Source organism: Lucilia cuprina, chromosome 2 (assembly GCF_022045245.1).
Source record: "Lucilia cuprina isolate Lc7/37 chromosome 2, ASM2204524v1, whole genome shotgun sequence".
NCBI classification, from domain to species: domain Eukaryota; kingdom Metazoa; phylum Arthropoda; class Insecta; order Diptera; family Calliphoridae; genus Lucilia; species Lucilia cuprina.
The window spans coordinates 38,626,661-38,636,626 of NC_060950.1; positions in this window are offsets into that span (position 1 = coordinate 38,626,661).

The following is a 9,966-nucleotide window of genomic DNA, read 5'->3' on the forward strand; positions in this document are numbered from 1 at the left end:
GCCGAATCTTATATACCCTTCACCATAGTGTATTTTAAACATCTTTTATAAATTTTAAATTTTTTCCCGACTACATTATTATTACATCAAAAGCTAAACAAAAAGAACAACAACAACGCTAAACGAAATAAAACACAAAATACACAAGGAATCTAAACCAGTCATGGGCAAACACATACCACCATGTGTATATTTGTGTGCGTTAAGCAGCAGAGAGATGACTGCACGTTATAACAAAATGGTGGTACACAGTTTTGAAATTTGTTTTCTATTGCAAATACTTTTTACGACGAGAAAAACTCATTAACTTTTGGGCATTTTAAACAAAAATGGAATATTTTTAAAAAGTAGTATTAAATAAAACTACTGAAATATCATTAAGAAAATCACGACTTTCTATTCGACTTCGAACTTTTAAGGGATATTACCGAGATATTAACTGAACTTAATTTAAAGTTCAACTAATCTATCCAAATCAATGTTTCCTTTATATTCCTTAATACGCAATAAGTCACCAATGTGTTGATCGGTTAACCTATTCCGCAATTTACTTAAAATCAGTTTCATACTTGAGAATGCCACCTCACAGTTATATGTGGTGCCAAACATGGAATATAGCTTATATATTCCTTTTTTTAAATTGAAATATTTTGTATCATCTATATTTTGCCAAAATTTTTCCCCAGATTCCATAGGAACTTCAAAATCATTACATCTAAGGGGATTATCATGTATTTCTATTGTTTTTTTTTATAAATTTTAAGTCTTGAAATCTGTCATTGTAATTCTTTTTTATGGACTCAACTATTTTGGCGTATTTCTGAATACAATCAAACGTATTAAAATTAAATTCTATGAATATTGATGAAGTTTTCTTAAGATTTGATATACTATTACTTTTTAATTGATTTATTAAGAGATCTAATTTTGTACTAAATTGGTGAATAATTCTATTCAAATGAAATATTTTTATATTTTTACCTTGCAGGCATAAATTAAGGTCATTTAATATCTCGGTAATATCACATAAAAATGCGAAATCTAATAGAAAGTCGGGATTTTCAAGACAATTAGTAAGGTGTTTTGTATCTTTATTGGATAAAGTTTTTAAAAATTCGAGTACTTCTTTTCTTAAATGGAAAAGTCTTTCCAAACTTTTGCCTCGACTTAGCCAACGGACTTCGGTATATAAAAGTAAATCTCCATAATCCGAATTAAGGTTTTCTAGAAAATCTTTAAATTTTCTGTGTGTCAGAGAATTGTGCCCCCCTCTTATTATATTTATTACTTTTACAACAACATCCATTGTATTTTTCATACCCAACTCTTTGGAGAAAAGAGCTTGTTGGTGTATGACACAATGGAATGCTGGGCAATTTATTCCATTTTTGTTTAAAATGCCCAAAAGTCCTTTATTTTTGCCTCTCATTACCTTTGCTCCATCCGAACATATTGAGGCTAATTTATTTTTGTCAGCAAATGCAAAAACATTAACATCTAATGCATCATACAGAACTTGTCCTGTTACATGACCATGAAGTGAAACCACTTCAAACATTTCTTCGAAGCACTCTAAATTTGCATTAACTGTTTTAATACAAATAATTAACTGGCAAATATTATTGATATCCGTACTCTCATCTAGAGAAATCGAAAAATATTTGCAATTAATTAATCTTTCTTTTGCTGACATTTTAATAAATTTGCTTATATCTTCCGTTCTTCTTGTTATAGTACGACGAGATAATGGTATATCCTGGCAGAGTTTCATAGTTTCATGACATTTTTCTCCAAAACAACTCAAAATATCTGTAGTTAAATTTAAGAAAAAAATGCCATCCTCAAATGGGCGACATTGTTTTGCTAACGATAAAGCAACTACATAAGATGCCTTTTTATGAGGCAATGATATTTTTTTTTCTATTTAAAGGAAGATTGTTGCAATTATTTGCTGTTGTTTCATTAATTATAAATTTTAAGAAAAACTCTGCTTTTAATTGCAACAACTTTACTTTTCTGTCATGTCCCCTAAGGTCATTTAAGGGTCCATGGAAAGTTACATAATGCCTTTTCAAAAAAAATAAAGCTTTTCTACATATAATTTTATAACATACGACGCATTGTGCCTCACCGTCCATGTGGTCATTTTAGTAAAACACAGACACACTAATACACACAAGCTTATAGTGTAGGTGTGTCAACAAAGCGTCAGCAGAATTTCTTGGCCTATGCACGCGTGCATTAGAATTTCAGTTTTGCTCGTGACTGATCTAAACCAAAAGACATCTAAACCATATACCGGCGGATAGAGAGGCAGATAAAAAAATCACTACTACACACACTATTGGCATTTTTTCATTGAAATTGCACTGAAAAAAATTTTTGGTTATTTTTAATTTTGAAGATTAAATTGCATTACTGTAAAATACGAATATTTATAAACAATATGTAATCAATGTACTTAAGAATGATAATTTCTTCACATAGAAACAACATTTCTAATTAAAATGTACAAAAAAAGTATGAAATAAGATTAACTTATTTACTTTCATTGTTATGCATTCTAGAAAATTATTTAGAGTGTACGTTGTTTTTGTAAATTATGCTCTTGCTTTTGCAAGTTGTTTTTGTTTTTTCAAGTTGTGTTTGCAATTTCTTTAACAAAGCGACATCAACCTGCTTTGTTGAATGCTGTCAAGCAACTAAATAAAATATTTGTATTTTTGATGCTCTTGTTTAGAGGTTCGTATGCGATCGTGTTGTGTACATGTAATTTGCCGAAAATCTTCGTTGTCAGAACAATACTAGCGCCGACGTCTGATCTAAACATACATAACGAAAAACACAGAAAAACAAAAATAACGCAATGACGCCAACAGCATCCAAACCAAGAGTGCCCAAGCCCTATGCGCTTGGTACTCTTCAAAGTAAATTAATAAAGTAGCGACATCTCTTGTTGTACAACAACATCTACAACAAGCACATGTATTTTGTTTTTGGAACAATCCAAGAATGTGTCAAAATAAAATTTAAGAAAATTTCCTTTAACAACAAAGTGAAAAAAACATAAATATAAAATATTACTTTTAAGTTGAAAATATTAAGGATTTAATTATAATCTTATATATTATACAATTTATAACACTTTTAAACTACTTTAAAACCACTTTTAATTCATTTTTTCAACTCTTCACAAATTTAAACAAATAGCAAAACACAATTTAAAAATGGCGACATAAACAATGTTAACAATTTTCAAAACAAACTTTGACAAATAATTTTATTTTTCTATAGAAACTAGTTAAAAAAATAGTCAGCTGTTCAAGTGATGCTACTTTATTAATTTACTTTGGTACTCTTTTCTTTTTGTAAATGTGCTTAGCTATAGACAGTGTGTTACACTTATATGCGCTTAACACTAGCAATACGTTGTTGTTGTTCTTAACAGTATACAAGCAAGCGTAAAACAACAACACTTTCGTGTTCTTTGCTGGTCAACATTGACGAATTGTTTTAAAAAGCACTTGGAAAAAATTTGTGTTAGTTTTAAGTTTCAAACTTACATTATTCGCATAAAAATTATTGTACAATAACTCACAATTGTACAATAATTCTCATATCTCCGTTATTTACCGACCGATTTTGCTGATTTTAAATAGCGATCTTCTCGAAAGCATGTCTAATAGAATTATTGAAGGTTTGGATCTCGCCGATATCTGGGGTCCTCTAAAAACTGATTTCAACAGACAGACGGACATGGCTTAATCGACTCCGCTATCTATAAGGATCCAGAATATATATACTTTATAGGGTCGAAAATTAATGGTTTTAATTAGTATTTTTTATTAAATTCAGTTGACCAATGCAAGAAAGATCTTCATTTAATATTATTATTATTAGACGACATGTATTTTACATATATATTGTCACTTTTTTATCCATATGTAATTCCGAATGTATGTCAAAATTGTTATTTTACATACGATTCATAATTTTTTCTATCGCACCAGCCTGTGTTTTTCCATATGACATAATCTATAAATGTAATTAAAGCTGTCTTTTTAATGTGTAAAAAAATATAAAATTATAAATGAGTTTATTAAAAATTCAAAAATACTTACTTTTTCATGTTCTTTATTCACTTTCTTTAATTTATTTTTTTCGAAAACTTGTATTTCAAAACAAAACAGCTATTTTGTTTATGTTTGTCACACGAACATGTATGTATTTTACATATACAATGTTTCATATGTATCAGAGGATATGTACAACTTTTACAGATGGAAATTTTGACAGTACATATGTAAAATACCCTTTGCCGGGTTGGACCAATATTGACACTGGAAAATAATATTAAAAAAAAAATAAAAACAATTGAAAATTTTTTTTCTGAAAATGTTTTTAATAATTTTGTGGAAAACACAACTTTTAGCAATGTTTATTGCTGCAGCAGGGACTATTGGGCCAAAGAAATTGTGTGAATGCCTGAATTAACGCTTAATATAAACTATTATTGTTAATTTCAATGCAGCCCAAATACAGTTTAAATACACCCTACACCACACTAATGGAAACGGCATTTTGATTATGTCTTAAAGTTTGTAACACTTTCGTCAATGCAATGATGTTACATGTCAATAAAATAAGTCTATTTATCTAATTTCTTTCGAAGCGGTATATGCTATACAAGAATGGGCTCTTTACAAAATTTGACTCAAAAAATTTTATATTTACCCATTGTATGGGCAAATACTGGGTATATTCCTTTTTTTAAAACTTTTTTGGGTATTTATAAAAATGTCATAATTTTCAAAAACTAATTGTCAATCATCTTATACATAAATAAATTTAAAATAAACAATTTAATTTATATAAAAAATATACAAATTCCGTTAAAAAGCCATTAAAGAAGAATAAGGTATGTAGTAATGGTTCTAACAGTGATGAAATGTAATAATTAACTTGAAAAATTGTAGCTTTGGACATGGGAAGACCAAGAAATGAAAAAATATGGTAGCATTTTTTCTGAAATGCAAGTGGTGTCAAATCTGTGTTGTGCAGTTATTGCGACACAAATTATAAATATGCAAATGTAAATAAAATATCATTGCTGGGCAAGAAATGCCCAGCAATGATCAAAAATACATTTTTAAAACAGATGATGTACATATAACTGAAAATTCACTTGAATCCTTTGATAGCGTAAGCTCGCTTAGTTCTTTAAAAGCATCACCTATATATCAAAAAAAAAAAAAAAAAAAAAACAGAAAATCTTAATGAGAAATTAGCAAAGGCTATTATTGTCTTTGGTTCCCCATTTTCAATTGTGGAACACCCACTCTGGGTAGAGTTTTTTCAAGAGCTGCAACCCCTCTACAAATTACCAAACAGAAAAACAATTACCAACAAATATTTAAATAATCTATTTACCGAAATACATTACCACTCAATTAAAATCAGCAAGGTATTTACATTTGCATTGTGATGGTTGGAGCAATGTACGAAATGAAGGAGTTGTAAATTTCTTAATATCTAAGCCTGAGGTTGTGTTTGTTCGTAGCTTAAGTACAGAATGCAACAGCCACACATTGGTATATCGAGCCAAAGAAATTATAAACATAATGAAGGAATACGGGGAACAAGTGTTTTCGAATCAGACAAACTTAATATTCATCGTGTACATTTTGTATTCAATGACACAAAAAATAAGCTGCAAAATGCATTTACGTCATTACTGAAATTAATAAAAATGAAAAACAGCAATTATTGACTTCCTTTAGTAAAAGGATGGAAATGTCTGTTAAACCCATACATTTTGCAGCTAGCTTCTTTGACCCTAATAGTCAAGGGCATGATTTGAGTGCATCTGATTATTTAATTGCATTGGAATTTATATATGATGTGGGTAAAACTTTAAATATAGATGTAATGGTAGATTTGGCGAACTATAAAGCAAAAGAAAATTTGTGGGCAAGGAATTTTGTATGGAGCAATATAGAAGATATATCTCCTTCCACCTGGTGGAAGAGTATTTGCGCATCCACAGAATTAAGCAGGATTGCTGTTCGTATATTTACTGCTCCATACACATCAGCTGCAACAGAACGCTCATTCAGCACCCAAAGCTTCATCCATACAAAGAAACGCAATAGGTTAACTGTTGATAATGCCGGAAAAGTTTGCTTTATATCACATAATTGGAATCTCTTCAATAGAGATAGAAAAGATAAAACCAATTCGCCAATATTATTAGGAGATGAGGATGAAACGGTCAGTTCTTTTGATTCGTTTGATGATGTACCATCCACTTCTACTGGTATAACCCATTCAACACCTACAACTCAAACTGTTTTGGATTATTTCCTAATTGAGACTAATAATGGAAGTTCCAGCGATAGTGAATAATATGTCTGAATGAAATTATTATCGCATTATGTCTTTATTTCCATCTGTTTTGCATATATATTATTTTTTCTTTATAAAATTTAATGAAAAATACATTAACTTTAATATTATATTGTATTTTTATTCCCTATTATCTAAAACATAGTTTATACCATAGCAAAAATATAGAAGGTAGTCTCAATCAAAAAAATTAAATTTAAATAAGGTTTTTTGACGTTTTCCTTATTTTAAACTTTATATACAGAGTTGCCACATGTTGAAAATAATAATGGATTTCAAGAAATATTTTACAAAAAATGTGTAGTTAATTTATATAAATAAAATTTATGTTATATTAAAGGAAGTTAATTAAATTGTGTTTATAAATAAAACACATTTCGGGTTTATTAAGTGAGAATTTTTTTAATTTTTTTTATTGATGTGTGAATATTTGTTTTCTTTTAAATGACGGTTTAAAACCCGTATTCCAAATGGTTCAAAAAGTTGGTATTTGGCTTATATAACATACCTAGTAGTTATTGGGATAGCATCTCTATCCAATCTTGCACGTTTTGAATTGATTGTAATGTCACTTTTAAATAAATGATCTGAACAAACCATAGGCTAATTTTTTTGGCAAATTTTCTTCGTTGGTTTTGCATCTTTCAAGCCACTGTTGGCGTTTACCCGGTAATAGAGGGACTTTAAAAATTTCTTACATTGGAATTTTTGCAGAAGTATTTCGTATTTTCGCAGTTCGGGAAAATGCAGCTCATATTTATTCTCTAATTAATTTTACAAATTAGTTTTCAAAGATTTTAATATAAATGTGATTTTATTCATTTATTTTCTAACTGAATTGAAATTATTTTTATAAATTTTTTACATAAACTTCAAAGAATATATAGAAATTTCATTATAAAATGGGAAAAATCAAAATGTATATGGTATCACTAATTTAACGAAAACTTCAAAATCCTTAAGCATGTCAGATAGAGAATTTAAAAAAATAATGAGAGATTGACACTACCTTCTATATTTCTGCTATGGTTTATACCCATCTTTTTGGTAAACACTTGGGTATTTACCCGTTTTTACCCAATATACCGTTTTTACCGATATTTACCAATTGGGTTTTTACCCATTTCCCATCTATAACTCGGATACATTTTGTACTTTCATATTTTTGTTGTTTTATGTAAACAAAAATACTCATACAAGTGTATTAAATTCACACAGATCTTGTAGATGTAAGAGAGTAATAATTCATACTCTCAGTAACACTTTCACCATCAAAAAATATGGGGGTATATTGATTTTGTTATTCCGTTAGTAACACATCGAAATATTGATCACAGAACCACAACAGTATATATATTCTGGGTCCTTATTAGATTCTAAGACGATCGAGCCAAGTCCGTCTGTCTGTTTGTTGAAATCACGATAGGGACCACAAGGGAAAAGCTAGACAGTTGAAATTTCGCATAAATATTCTCTATTGCTATTGCTTGTTTGGTATTGAAAATCGGTCCACTTTTTCGGATAGCCCCCATACAAGTGAGCCTCCAAAAACAGCTTTCATGAGCATAACTGTATAGCGAGGAAATTCGACATAAATTTCATATAAGCCAAAACCTTTGGAACATGACTTTAACACTTATTACTGGCCTAAAAAATCGAGTATAGCGATAAAATTCGGTACAATTTTTTAGGATCGGCCCAAAAAATAAATACGCTCATTACTGGCTTAAAAATACGAGTAAAACGATGAAATGCAACACACGTAAGTTTCTTACGAGCCAAAACCTCATAAAATAAAAAAATATTTTTAATTTTTTGACATTAAATTTTTTTGTTGAAATATAAACTAAAAAAAAATAAAATTGTCGTATGGTACAAGAAAAAATTATGTTGCAAAATATATAAATAAAGAAATCTTTTAAGATATAACTTTAAATGTAATAATTTTTTCAATATTTATACCCTACACCACTTTAGTGGGGAGGGTATATTGGGTTTGTGCTGATCTATTATGTCAACAAAAGTCGACAAAACTTAGTTTTATAGAACTTTAAATGACACTACAATTTTTTGTAATGATCGGGCTTCATTTGACCCTAGCCCCCATACAAACTCCACTTCACTTACAAACACTAATAACACTTTTAAATTCTATATAAATTACTTTGAAGTAGACTTTACTTTCCCTACCAATATTTATAAGGATAGGGAAATTTTTTCCCCTACTCCCCTTTGAGCCCTCTTGTAATAAATCTATTTTTTTGCCAAAAAAAAGTAAAAATATTCCGAAATAAAGTTAAAAAACAAATCAAATATTTTTTTAATAATCTACATTTTTAACATACATAGGGTATCATATAGGGTATCGGCTACGTCCGACTATACATTCATTCTTGTTTTAAATTCGATTTTTTGCAACTATGTTGGCTTGAGAATTCTACTAATACATTCTTAGAGTTACCCAGCAGTTCGACGGGACAGTCCCGAACTGACCACTTAACCTACCACTTGTGGTGGCCCCTAGCCACCTAACTACCCAGGTGACTGACCATTTTTACATGGGCTTGTCCTACGAGGAAGTCAATCGTCACTCTACACCCTTCAAAGAGACAGTAAAGAGACGATTACCTCCGCTCTCGCTTACAAAGGGGACACTAAAGTGACGACTGCCTTCATTCTCGATTACAAAGAGTTTATTTGTGACGAAAGACAAAAACATACGAATTGGAGTCAGCCAGGTGGTAAGATATTAATGGAACTAAAATTTAAAAATTTCAAGTGTCTTCTCTCTAGAATAATATCGGGCAATAATGTGACGATTGATCCGAAAGATATAAATTTGAGTCAACCATTGGTGGTATATTAGTAGTAAGTAATAATTATTTCTCCAAAAGATGGGTAAAATAACTACTTTCGGAAATACAACAAAAAAAAATACTTTTAAGAGTATAATCTCTGTGTTACTTGAGAACAGTAAAAGACGACTGTCTTCATTCCCGATTACAAAGGGTACATTCGTAATGAATGACCCAAAACATACGGATTACGATCATCCAGGTGGTTAACTATTAGTGGAAATTACTGTCTTTTTCGTATGTATTGACTCTTTGTCGAACTGCTGGGTAGTGTTCAGTGTTTGGAGAGAGAGAGAGTAAGTTTCTTACATATGTGTTGGAGTTACACAGAACTCCCCAGCAGTTCGACGGCAGTGTTGCCAACTTAGTGCTTTTAGCACTATTTGCGGTGCGTTTTGGTGTGCCAAACGCGGAAAATTTTGCTCATGGTGCCTTTCTTCAAAAAGGCACTAAAGTGGTGCTTTCTAATTTTATGACAGTGCTTTTAGTGCTTTTTATACCCAACATATACCCAAGATGAGTGGGGTATATTGATTTTGTCACTCCGTTTGTAACACATTGGTCGTATATATTTTGGGTCCTTATTAAATTCTAAGGCGATCTAACCATGTCCATCCGTCTGTTCATCTGTCCGTCCGTCTGTCTGTTGAAAGCACGATAGGGTTAGAACGTAAAAAGCAAACGAGTTAAATTTTTCCACAAATTT